This window comes from Polyodon spathula, chromosome 14, assembly GCF_017654505.1.
Source record: "Polyodon spathula isolate WHYD16114869_AA chromosome 14, ASM1765450v1, whole genome shotgun sequence".
In the NCBI taxonomy this organism is placed as follows: domain Eukaryota; kingdom Metazoa; phylum Chordata; class Actinopteri; order Acipenseriformes; family Polyodontidae; genus Polyodon; species Polyodon spathula.
This window is the reverse complement of record NC_054547.1, coordinates 6,213,752-6,224,532: the sequence shown is the minus strand read 5'-3', so window position 1 is coordinate 6,224,532 and position 10,781 is coordinate 6,213,752.

The following is a 10,781-nucleotide window of genomic DNA, read 5'->3' as shown; positions in this document are numbered from 1 at the left end:
GTTTTACTGCAGCTTTCTGTTTGTTATGTACAGCCAAAGGGTCAATGAATGATAGTATGCATTAGTTACAGTAGGTCTAAAAAGACAAAATTGTTAATTTTTTTATTGTCTTCAAGTAAAAAGGAGCACATTCAGATCATTTTGACGTGTGGTACAGATAGTCAGCCGGTAGCTGCCTGAATTTAACAGAGAACATCCTAATTACCATAGTACACCGTGTAGAATGTACCCGTGTCGATTTGCACAACTGATGGGTTTCTATCAAGACAATACTGATTTTCCCATATTCCAGGTTGCTGTCAAACTTGACTTAGTAAGGCCTTATACTTTGGGAACTTATACTTTGGCTTTGGTGAGCATAAGGAATTGTCGATTTGTTTGCACTTTTTGTGAGTTGTGATGTTTTCTGCATTTAGCTTGCAATGCATCTATCCCCCTACGTCCGTACAACCTACTAAAAATCAAGCACAATCAAATACAATCAAAGGATTGGTAATGGTTGGCTGACTGCCCTGACGTGCAGAATGTAGAGAGTACCAACCAATGAAGGATAGCCCCTTTGGAACATCTCACATGAATGTGGTTCAGTAATGGGGGCTTTCAAGAAACCTGGACAGGGATTATTTTAATAATCTCTAAATACTGGATCCTTGACCAGCAGGTGAAGAGGAGATGAACTATCCCCATCCAATTTTCCTCCTTGGAAACACAGGTGCCAATGCACCACTCCCTTTGGGCACACAGCTAAGATCAACAAGTCCCATTTTGATCTTGTGAGATGTTGCAGAAAATCAAGTTAAAATACAGATGTACTCTAAGGCCACATATGAGGATTTTTTTACTCAGCAGTCCGCTTCAGAAAGTATAACCCTTAAAAATTAAAAAGTACAATAAAATGTATTATGCAGTTGTTTGTAAGCATCATTTGGCAGTGCTGTTTCTAAAACCGATTTATGCTCTCCAGCAGCTTTGTTTTCTTTTTCTCATAGATTATATGTATAACTTAAATCTTACGGATATAAAATGCTAAAACAAAGACTTTAATAGAATATTATGATGCTGCCATTTTTGCTGTGGTCCAGCAAGATAGGATGTATTCCATCCAAAGTGATTTTTTCACAATGGTCCATTAATAACAAGATGAAAGTGGCATGTGTAGGAGATGGTTTGATGTTGTACCCTGGGCCCCAGTCTCTCCACACTTGCTTGCTCCCAGATCAAGCCTGATTCTGACTCTTGGCTCACCCTGAAGATGTCAGTGGAGCAGACAGACTCTTAATGGCCCTTCCAGTGATGTTACATTCCACAGAAGCAAGCATTATATGTTACACGGCATAGAAAGTACAGGAGTCAACCCTCTGCAGACCTGCACACAAAGGAAGGGGCAGCCACTGGCCTGCCAACTCAACTTTACCTTAACATAGTCTTTGTCTAAAACCAACGGCTGCTGTTGGGCTCTCCTGTGATGGCGACTGTTGCTGTCCACTGACTGAAGGGCAGGGGTTATGAACTCAGCAGACCGAGGTCAGTGTTAGTGAGAGAGGTTAAACACTCAGAAGGTGCCAACATGTTGGGCATTGATCACTGACACTTCCACAGAACACCCTTTACAAGTTATACTATTGAACTATTAGAAAGTAACAATATTAATATTTCATTTTTCACTTTCATTTAAACTTTTTATTTATTTATTTTTTAACCAGGTAAGAAGATTGAGAACAAATTTTCATTTACAACAACGATCTGGTCAAGAGGCAAACATCACAACAGCACAAAGCAAACAAATACAACATAGAAAAAATAAATAAATAAATAACACATTAACAAGTACACACACATGCATCAGACAGTAGTGAATTCAGATTCCTATTAAAACAATCCTGTGAAACAAAACTCTGTCGTTTTAATTTGATTTGTAATTAATTCCTGTCATAAGCCGATGGCAAACGGAAATTAATTACACCCACAAACAGTGGACGCTCTAATAAATGAATCTGATCTTAAATTGTAAACTGAAGCAGAGAACTGTAATAAGTCACACAGATATAGTGGGGTTTTCCCAGTCAGGGTTCTATAAACTAATCTAAGCCAATGATCCAATCCCCTAGTGTGCAATGAAGATCATTCAACCATAATATAAAGATCGCAGTGATGAGTAAGATAAGAAGCACCACTTATACATCTTATAACAGAATGGTATAAAGCATCAATTGAAACACAAAGGATTTGGGATTGGTCCTGATTTACTAGCAAGCTGAGACCATTTAAAACCCATTTGGTACTGATTTATACAGTCATATAAAGATATGAAAATGTGAACAATTTGTACCATTCTGCTAAATAACAGTAACATGTGGAAGGGTTACAGGTGACTGTAGGTAGCACAATAAATACCCCAATCCCATCAACATATTATGTAAGGAAGCATCACAAATCACAACACCCCTAATGTGTGGTGTAAGGGATGTGGGAAAACAAGTTGTTGTCCCTGTTACACAAGGCCAGCATGCAGTCTACCACAAAAATAAGTTTAAGAACTTACTGGAAAGAGGTTTGCAATTCTCACCTCACACAAACATGCACAACTTACAAAGAATTTGAGACCAGGATTATCGAACACTAAACCCCACCAGTTTGGAACATGCAGGAAACTGAAAGTTCCTTCCAGCAAAAACTTTCCCGAACGACTCTCCTATTAAACTGAACAACAAAGCCACTTAAGTATTCCATGGAGCCAGCTGAACAATGTGCATACCATGCCTTTACATTGATTACACCTGCTCTGCACAAGGCCTGGATGCGTGTACAGTTCCTCATACCTCTCCGCTTGCTGTATACAGTCAGCGCTTTAAAAGTTGTATCATCTACGGAAAAATACAGAATCTGGGATTCCAATGATATTTCAAATGAATACACGTGATATGTTTTATCACAGGAAGTGGAAAGATGTATAATTATTTTATTAAGATGTTTGATTCCATTTTAATTTATTTTTTATCTTGTAACATTTCTGAACATTTGCTTAATTGCACCAATTACCTTGCAACAAAGAATACAAATCCTGGCGGACAACAAAGGCATTACTCAGTGAAAGGGTTAATTGCCTGAACTAATTATAACAAATTGTACTGTGTAATTAAGTGCTTTTCCAGCAAACAAACTTACCAGCTGCTCATGAGTAACAGCCAAGACAATCTTTTTTCTTCTCCCTCAAATAAAACTAAATAAAATGTGCCATTAGCTATTTGTTTAGTTTTGTTTTATCTCACACATATATTGTGCAGATCAATGCAGTTCAACACATCAACAAACAACTCCTTAAAGTAGGGGTCTCAAATCCTGGTCCTGGATAGCTGGTATCCCTCCTGATTTTTGTTCCAACTATACCCTAAATTACTTAATTGGACCAATTAAGTACTTAGTAGAAACTCAAATGGTCCAATGAATTAATTTAGAGTACAGTTGGAACAAAAGCCAAGAGTGGCACCGGCCCTCGAGGACCAGGATTGGAGACCCCTGTCTTATAAAGGAAGGGACAAAATTAACATAAAATCAAAACCAAATCTCATTTACAGCCATGGTCAGAGTTTTGCTTCATAAAGTCAAATGAAACTTACTGAATAATGTTACGTTAACATATTGAATTACATACCGCTTTGTAGTTTTCCATATAATGAATGAAAAACTGTCAAATTGAAAAATGTGACATTTTGAAATCTAACATGATATACTGTAATACTGTTATGGCTTCCTGTAGACTCTTCCAATATCACTTTGTAGTTTCTTTGATTACATGATGTTAATTAAAAGATCTAAATTATGTTCACATTTTTTTAACCCTAAAATGCTATGTGATGCTCAACTTTTGTTCATAGCTGTACTTCTAAAAGTGGTTCAGGGGTACAAGTTCCAAGGCTCTTGTCCAATTATTGTAGATTCTAGACATTTCTACACCCCACTAGTTGCAATTTGGCCACCTACAGTAATACAGTGTTAAAGGATGAGATAGGAAGACTAATCTGACCTCTCACCTTACATCTCTCGAGGGTGGTCTAGCGTGGAGGAAGATAATTCGACATGCAGCTTACATTGACACACACCTGCTCCGAATAGCGAGATAGATACAGTTCTTTGTGATTTCAATCATTATCCTTCTAGCGGCTATTAAAAACAACCAAACAATAGCAACATTTTCTGCATCATTAAAGACTGGCGAGTTGTTGTCAGTTGTTCTATTGCTCTGGGAGGTCAGGGTGGGTATCCTTCCTGCTGGGTCTGGTGTTGGGCTCCTGTAGGGAAGGGGCTAGCGTTATATTCCAGCACAGTTACTGCACTAGGGCTGTTCTTGTTCATCAAGGTTTGTTTCCTCAGGGGAATCTGTGCTTTCCCAAGCCAGCCCCTTTTAATCCACTGACAAACACCCGGCAGAACAAACAGCTCAGAGGCAGAGCTCACCCTTCACTTCAAACATTGAACCGCTTCAAGCCACTTCAAACAGGGCCTTACTCATATATTTATTACTGAAAGGAAGAAAAAATAACATATTTGTAACCCTATGGACATTTTTTAACAAAGGAGAATTGGAATTGTAGTATGTGCAGACATCTCTTGGGAATTAACTTAATCTCCGCTACACCATTAATTCTCCTCTACTAGTCAGGTTTGTAGGCAATTTAACATTAATATTTAATGCTTTAATTGAGGTCTGCACAAAATAAAACTCCCAAGCTTCCTGTTGTTTTAAAGTCTCTTTGGGCTCACTTACTAGTATATCACACCACAAGCACCAAATATTTTACAACAGCACCTACACAAATATGGATAAAACAAATGTGGCCATAATTCTTATATATAAGCCACATTTGTTATTTGTTTATTGGGCAGATATTCAGTGCTTGTGCAGGTCAGGTCATACAGTGTTGTGTAACCAAATAAACTGTTAACAACTACCTTACTAACATCTACATTTTTTGTTAATTGTTAGTTAATATATAGTAACCTGTTTAGAAACTATTAAAAAGCCCAGTATTGTTGTCTTTAAAAACACCTAACACATTTAAACCCGCTTCCTTGGAATGATCAACTGACAAAGTGGGGAGCTATTGAATAGAGAGTAACCAACCGGAAAGCCATGGAAGAAAAGAGTAACCATGATCCTGTGTTGGGTATTATTATAGTTTGTGTCATGCTCACAAGGAAGCAGATAGCAAACTGTCTAGGAGATTGCATGGATACGTCAGTGGTTAAAAGGATCTGTGGCTAAAAGATAAGACTATAGTTCTGTATAAGAAAACAAAAAAAAATGGAGCAATGAGTGATCCAAATTGATGTTGTTTTAGTGCAAATAAAAACACAGAGAGATATCTTTACAAACAAACATGATGCATTTCTTAATTTATATTAAATTAAATCAATACTACCATTACCACCATTAACATTTAAAAGTACATTTTCAAACATAAAAGATGATTTAAAAATAAAGGTGCAAATTCTGGACGTGCAGAACATACACTACAAAAAGGATATTACTGCTCTAGAAAGAGTGCAAAAAACAGCAACCAGAATTATTCCAGGTATAAATGTCATATGCAGACAGGTTAAAAGAATTGAATCTATTCAGTCTTGAACAAAGAAGACTATGCGGCGACCTGATTCAAGCATTCAAAATTCTAAAAGGTATTGACAATGTTGACCCAAGGGACTTTTTCGACCTGAAAAAAGAAACAAGGACTAGGCGTCACAAATGGATATTAGACAAAGGGACATTCAGAACAGAAAATAGGAGGCACTTTTTTTTTTACACAGAGAATTGTGAGGGTCTGGAACCAACTCCCCATTAATGTTATTGAAGTTGACACCCTGGGATGCTTCGAGAAGCTGCTTGATGAGATTGTGGGATCAATAAGCTACTAACAACCAAATGAGCAAGATGGGCCGAATTGCTTCTTGTATGTAAATTTTCTTATGTTGTTATGTGGAATTGCCTTTCCCTTTAAGATCCTGGTATAATTGTACCATTGAACATCCCTAATGTGAGTCAGGTTTACTGGGTTTCTTTTAGTTGAACTATATATTGAAGGATCTAGACCAGTTCTAACATGCTGAAGAACACCTTAAAATGGTCTGTTAGTAGGGTTGAATGAACATACATTCTTTTAGTATGAGTGTACTCAAACGTCCATAAAATAAAACTTGTTAACAAGTTGAATACCCTGGTAAAAGGCTATAGAAAAGTCAGGCACAGGTTATATTGGAAAATGATAGATGTGTTCAAAGTTAACGGATAACTATTCTCTCCTACTGGCTAATTTCATTTTATTGTAAAAAATATTTAGAATTTACAAAAAATCATAAACCAGCACTCAAATTCCTTATACCACATTGAACCAGTGAAACTGTGGTTATTATTGGGTACAAACGTGTTATGGACAATAACAGTCATGCTGTAAATTGAAAGCCCAGAGCCTGCCAACAGTTTGGGAGTCTCCCTCACCTGCACTACAGTGGAATACAGATGTGAGGTGGGGAGCTTTGGACCAATGTGCTGCCCATTCCTGAGCCAAACAGCACTGAATGCAGGACTCCAGATGTGAAAGACAGTTTTAATGCCGGAGAGTCCCAAACGCGCCTGGAATTTCATCCTGCAGGCCTGCCATGGATCTCTCCCTCCTGGATATGTTCGTTTTTGGCTTTAATTATTCTCTTAGGTACCACTCGCTGGTTAACATTGTTTTTATTCTGTTTTATAATGTTTGAATACCTTTTTTATTGGACCACAAGGAGCGGTTGTAAATTAGTTGTCAACGCAGCTTCTAAAAGTTTTTTTTTTTTTTTTTGTATGTAAGGCAATGCCTTTAATGGAAATGCCAGTGTTTCAGTAAATAAATGTAAAAAAAAAATTGCATCTACAAGGAAGGATTCCATTAGCCATCCCTGTGTTGTGGCATTTTGAGTGTATTAAGGTTTTAAAAAGGGCTTGGTTTAAACATAAGTTAACTGCACCATGTTGCTCAGTGACATGAACATTATTCAGAAATTATAACTGGCCTTCCATTTGTAGATGCCCAGTCCTAAATGGAAAAGAACAAAAATGAAACTTTATTTTTGTGGTATTTTAATTTAATGGGTTTTTTTTGTGTTCCTGCTTCAATGTTTGTGATACAAATTGTGAGGCAAAGTCACACAAACAGGTCTAGCTAAGATTTACACATACCACCCTTAAACAAATGCCAGCAGGTTAAAACTTATATGCTCTTGATAATTTGGAATATTGACCAGAAGAAAAGGTTTCACTCCTTTTTTACTTAATACTGTATATCATCATTTGCACTGAAATGGTCGACATGACCTAATGTTACTACAGGATGCAAAGCACAAATAGCTTTCAGGACTCCAAAGTGGATAACAGAGACATAGACATGTGAAAAACAGGAAACCTTCTCTGCTTACCACTGTATTCAGGTGCTCTACAGTCAGTTTACAGCACCCCACACCCTGCATTCTTCATGGCTATGATTTGGATAGCCTGTGTTTATTTGCCATCAGACATTGAATATTTTCGATTTCAGCCATATGAAAAAAATAAATCTCTTTATCTCGTATTGTCTTATTGGGTCTTTTGAAATCATCAATGGCCAAAGACCTAGGAAACATGTTAGTGTTGACCAATTAAAAAAAATAATTGGTTCAATTGAGAACTCAGGTGGAATGAAAGGCAGAAAACTCTGCTTCTCAAGGACCAGGGTTAGCCACCTGTTTTATACCCTCCCTATTCCCCTTTGATACAGGACCACTAACAAGGCTGTGATCTTTCCAAATCTTTTTTGGACTGACAGCCTTTGAGGTATAAGTGTCTGCACTTTGGAATATGCTGTCCTTTGAATTTGAGCAAACACGTTCCAGTGGCTCCTGCCGGTTTACTACTAGTTAGTCCAGTTTGTTATTACAATGTTTGGAAATTGTCATTCTCCAAGGTTTGTTAAAACATTTTTGTGACTTTAAAAATTTTTTTTTTTTTTTAAGTATGTTTGCCTGAAGACATTGCGCAAAGGATGGTTTATAAATATTGTGTAAATATTAACTTTATTGTTACTATTATAAAACACAGATCAGTTCCACTACCTACCACCAATGGGAAATTCCCACTACCAGTATTTACTGAAAGTATTTAAAAAAAAAACACACTTAAGAACGTATTACTGCTTTCCTTATTTAAACCCGCCCTCCGAAAAATTCTATCCATGGTTTGAAACTACAGCCTTCTGCTTCATGGTCACCACCCAACAACTACTAACGTTCAGTATGCTCCTGCAAGCATTGTCAAGCAGGACAGAGCAGCTAGCTGGATTCCAGTTGCCACAGGCAATGCTTGATGTGTAAAAAATAAACCTAACAGGTGTCTGTTAGTGAAAACTGAGCCCATGTCCCTCCATATGGCCACTTCTTTGTCATCACACGAGCACTGCTGACTCAAAGAAAATGCCTACAGTAGCATGAAGAGGGCAGGTACTCTGTCTCTCTGTAACACTCTACACACACTCCCAAAAAACAGACAGAGCAGCCCTGTCACTGGCAATAAAAAAAAATAATTCAATGAAGATGTACAGATACACACACATCTGCACATACTCATTGGTGCTCACGCACACTCACTTACTGCATTTGCATAATGTGCTGCATGCACGTAAAAGACATGCATTCTTATCCAAGGAGAAACAGCAAGCACACATATTACCAATACCAAAGTTAGCAGTTAGAACTCTGGTCTTGTTCTACAGCAGTACGAATTCTTAAATTCAATCGTATTGGTTCAGTAGCCAGGCTTGTCATCAAGCAGTATTTTGTTATCATGGGTAACACTGAGGTTTCAGTATAAACTGCCTGCTTACCTTAGCAGACCCCAAATATAACATGGAAGGAAGGTCTGCAGCCAATGTGTGCTGCTGCCTTTGTCCCTGGCACAGTTTTAATAGCGGATGCACTTCTCCACAAGTCTTTTAAATAGCTGAGAGTTTTAAAAATGTCCCCCAATGCCCAATTATCCTAACAGCTGCCGAGCTCCCTTCTGTTTCATAATCTCATTGTGTTTTCATGTTTTTGAAAGGCAATGCCTGTCCCTCTCCTGGCCAACTTGTGTGAAACAGGATCCCCCTCAGAAAAAGGGGCATCGACTTTCAGTCCTTTTTTTAAATTTTATAAATCATACTTCCTGCAGGTATTAAAGGCTTGTATAAAGACAGCAATTATTTTACAGAAGCTCAAATTTCAAACAAGATGAAAAACAAAGCTAAAAACCATCCCACCTCTCAAATGCCTTGTCTCACACGTTAGCCTGTGCATCATAAGTGTCCATGATAACAACAAAAGTCCTAGGAGGCCTCCTATATAGAAAGACCACCTGTCTGGATTCACTGCCACTCACCCTCCCTCCCAGATTCAAACATGTACAGGTCAAGGACCTTCTTTAAATAAGAGCCACCTGTCCATAGTCTGTTCACTGGCACCCTTTCTAACATTGCTTGCCACAAAGCAGTCTAACCGTGATGCTAAATGCTCCTTTCCAGTTTGCCCTGTTTGCTCATTGCCAGATTTATAGTACAGCATGCTGGGATAGAGGCAGGTGACATAGCCCCAAAGGTCAGCTGGGATTGGAAACAAAGGCAACCAGTAATGAGCCCTAACCAGCAGGCAGTGCATTGTCTGTATGGCTCATAAAGACCACCTAGCTGGGGACCTGTTTTATTAATTCATAAATATTCAATCGCCCCAAGGTGCGTGGTAGCTATCGCCAACTGACTTTACTGGTGGAATGAAACTTAGTATTGTAAAAAAAGACTGTCAGTATAATTCAGCGTATCCAGAGCCTAGCTAGCCAGGAAAGCAACAACAAGGATGACCCTACCGTGTTTCCATGAATGAAGATCTTTGTACTGGAGAAAAGCCAGAATTTAAACTCTGCGAGCCAGATTCCTTAGATCGCATGATGCAAGCCAAATGTAGAGACAGAGAAGGACTCCCAATTTAAAACAGCGAGTAAAACAGTTCATGTGCATGGATTAATACCTGGACTAAGTTACAACTGATCTGGTCTAGAAGGTTAAAAAGCTTTGTTATTAAAGTGGGATCCACTGACCCACCAAGCTGTACAAAACAATTTTGGCCTTAGACAACAGGCCATTACTCGATTCAGCACATGCAAGAGAGGTTTTGGTCATCAGGCTGGTGTGAAAATGGTGTTGTCTTTGCTGAAACAGTGAATCCCAACAACTTCATTTCAGAACACTGTTGTTGGGAGCTAGCAGAACACAGACACTTACGCCAGATCAATGTACTTCTGTATCTTTTTTTTCTTCATGAGCTTAGTGAAAACAATAATAAATAAATTAATAGTCCTGTGCATCTGATCAGGTCAATAGAATGGTAATAACATTGAAAAAAAGTTATCAACCATTGTAACTCACAATCCTGTCAGACAGCCCAATAAAAAGGTCCTTTATAGGAGTGGCTGTGCAGACTGCCCTGTAAAAAAAAACAGACCATCTCTGTCATATCCTCCTCTCGATTCTTGATAAAGTGCAATTCATTTCACCTCTCCCAGTTGGTAAGAGTGAATCTGGTACATTCTGTCTTGCCCTTTTGAAATACACATCCAAGCTGTTAATTTTAGCTACCTGAAATACACCTCAAAATAAATCAAACAAACAAGTCCTATACATGTTTCTGGGACACAAACTCCCAGGTACCGAAGGAGTAGGAGGATAGGGTTTATCAGCAGCAGGGCA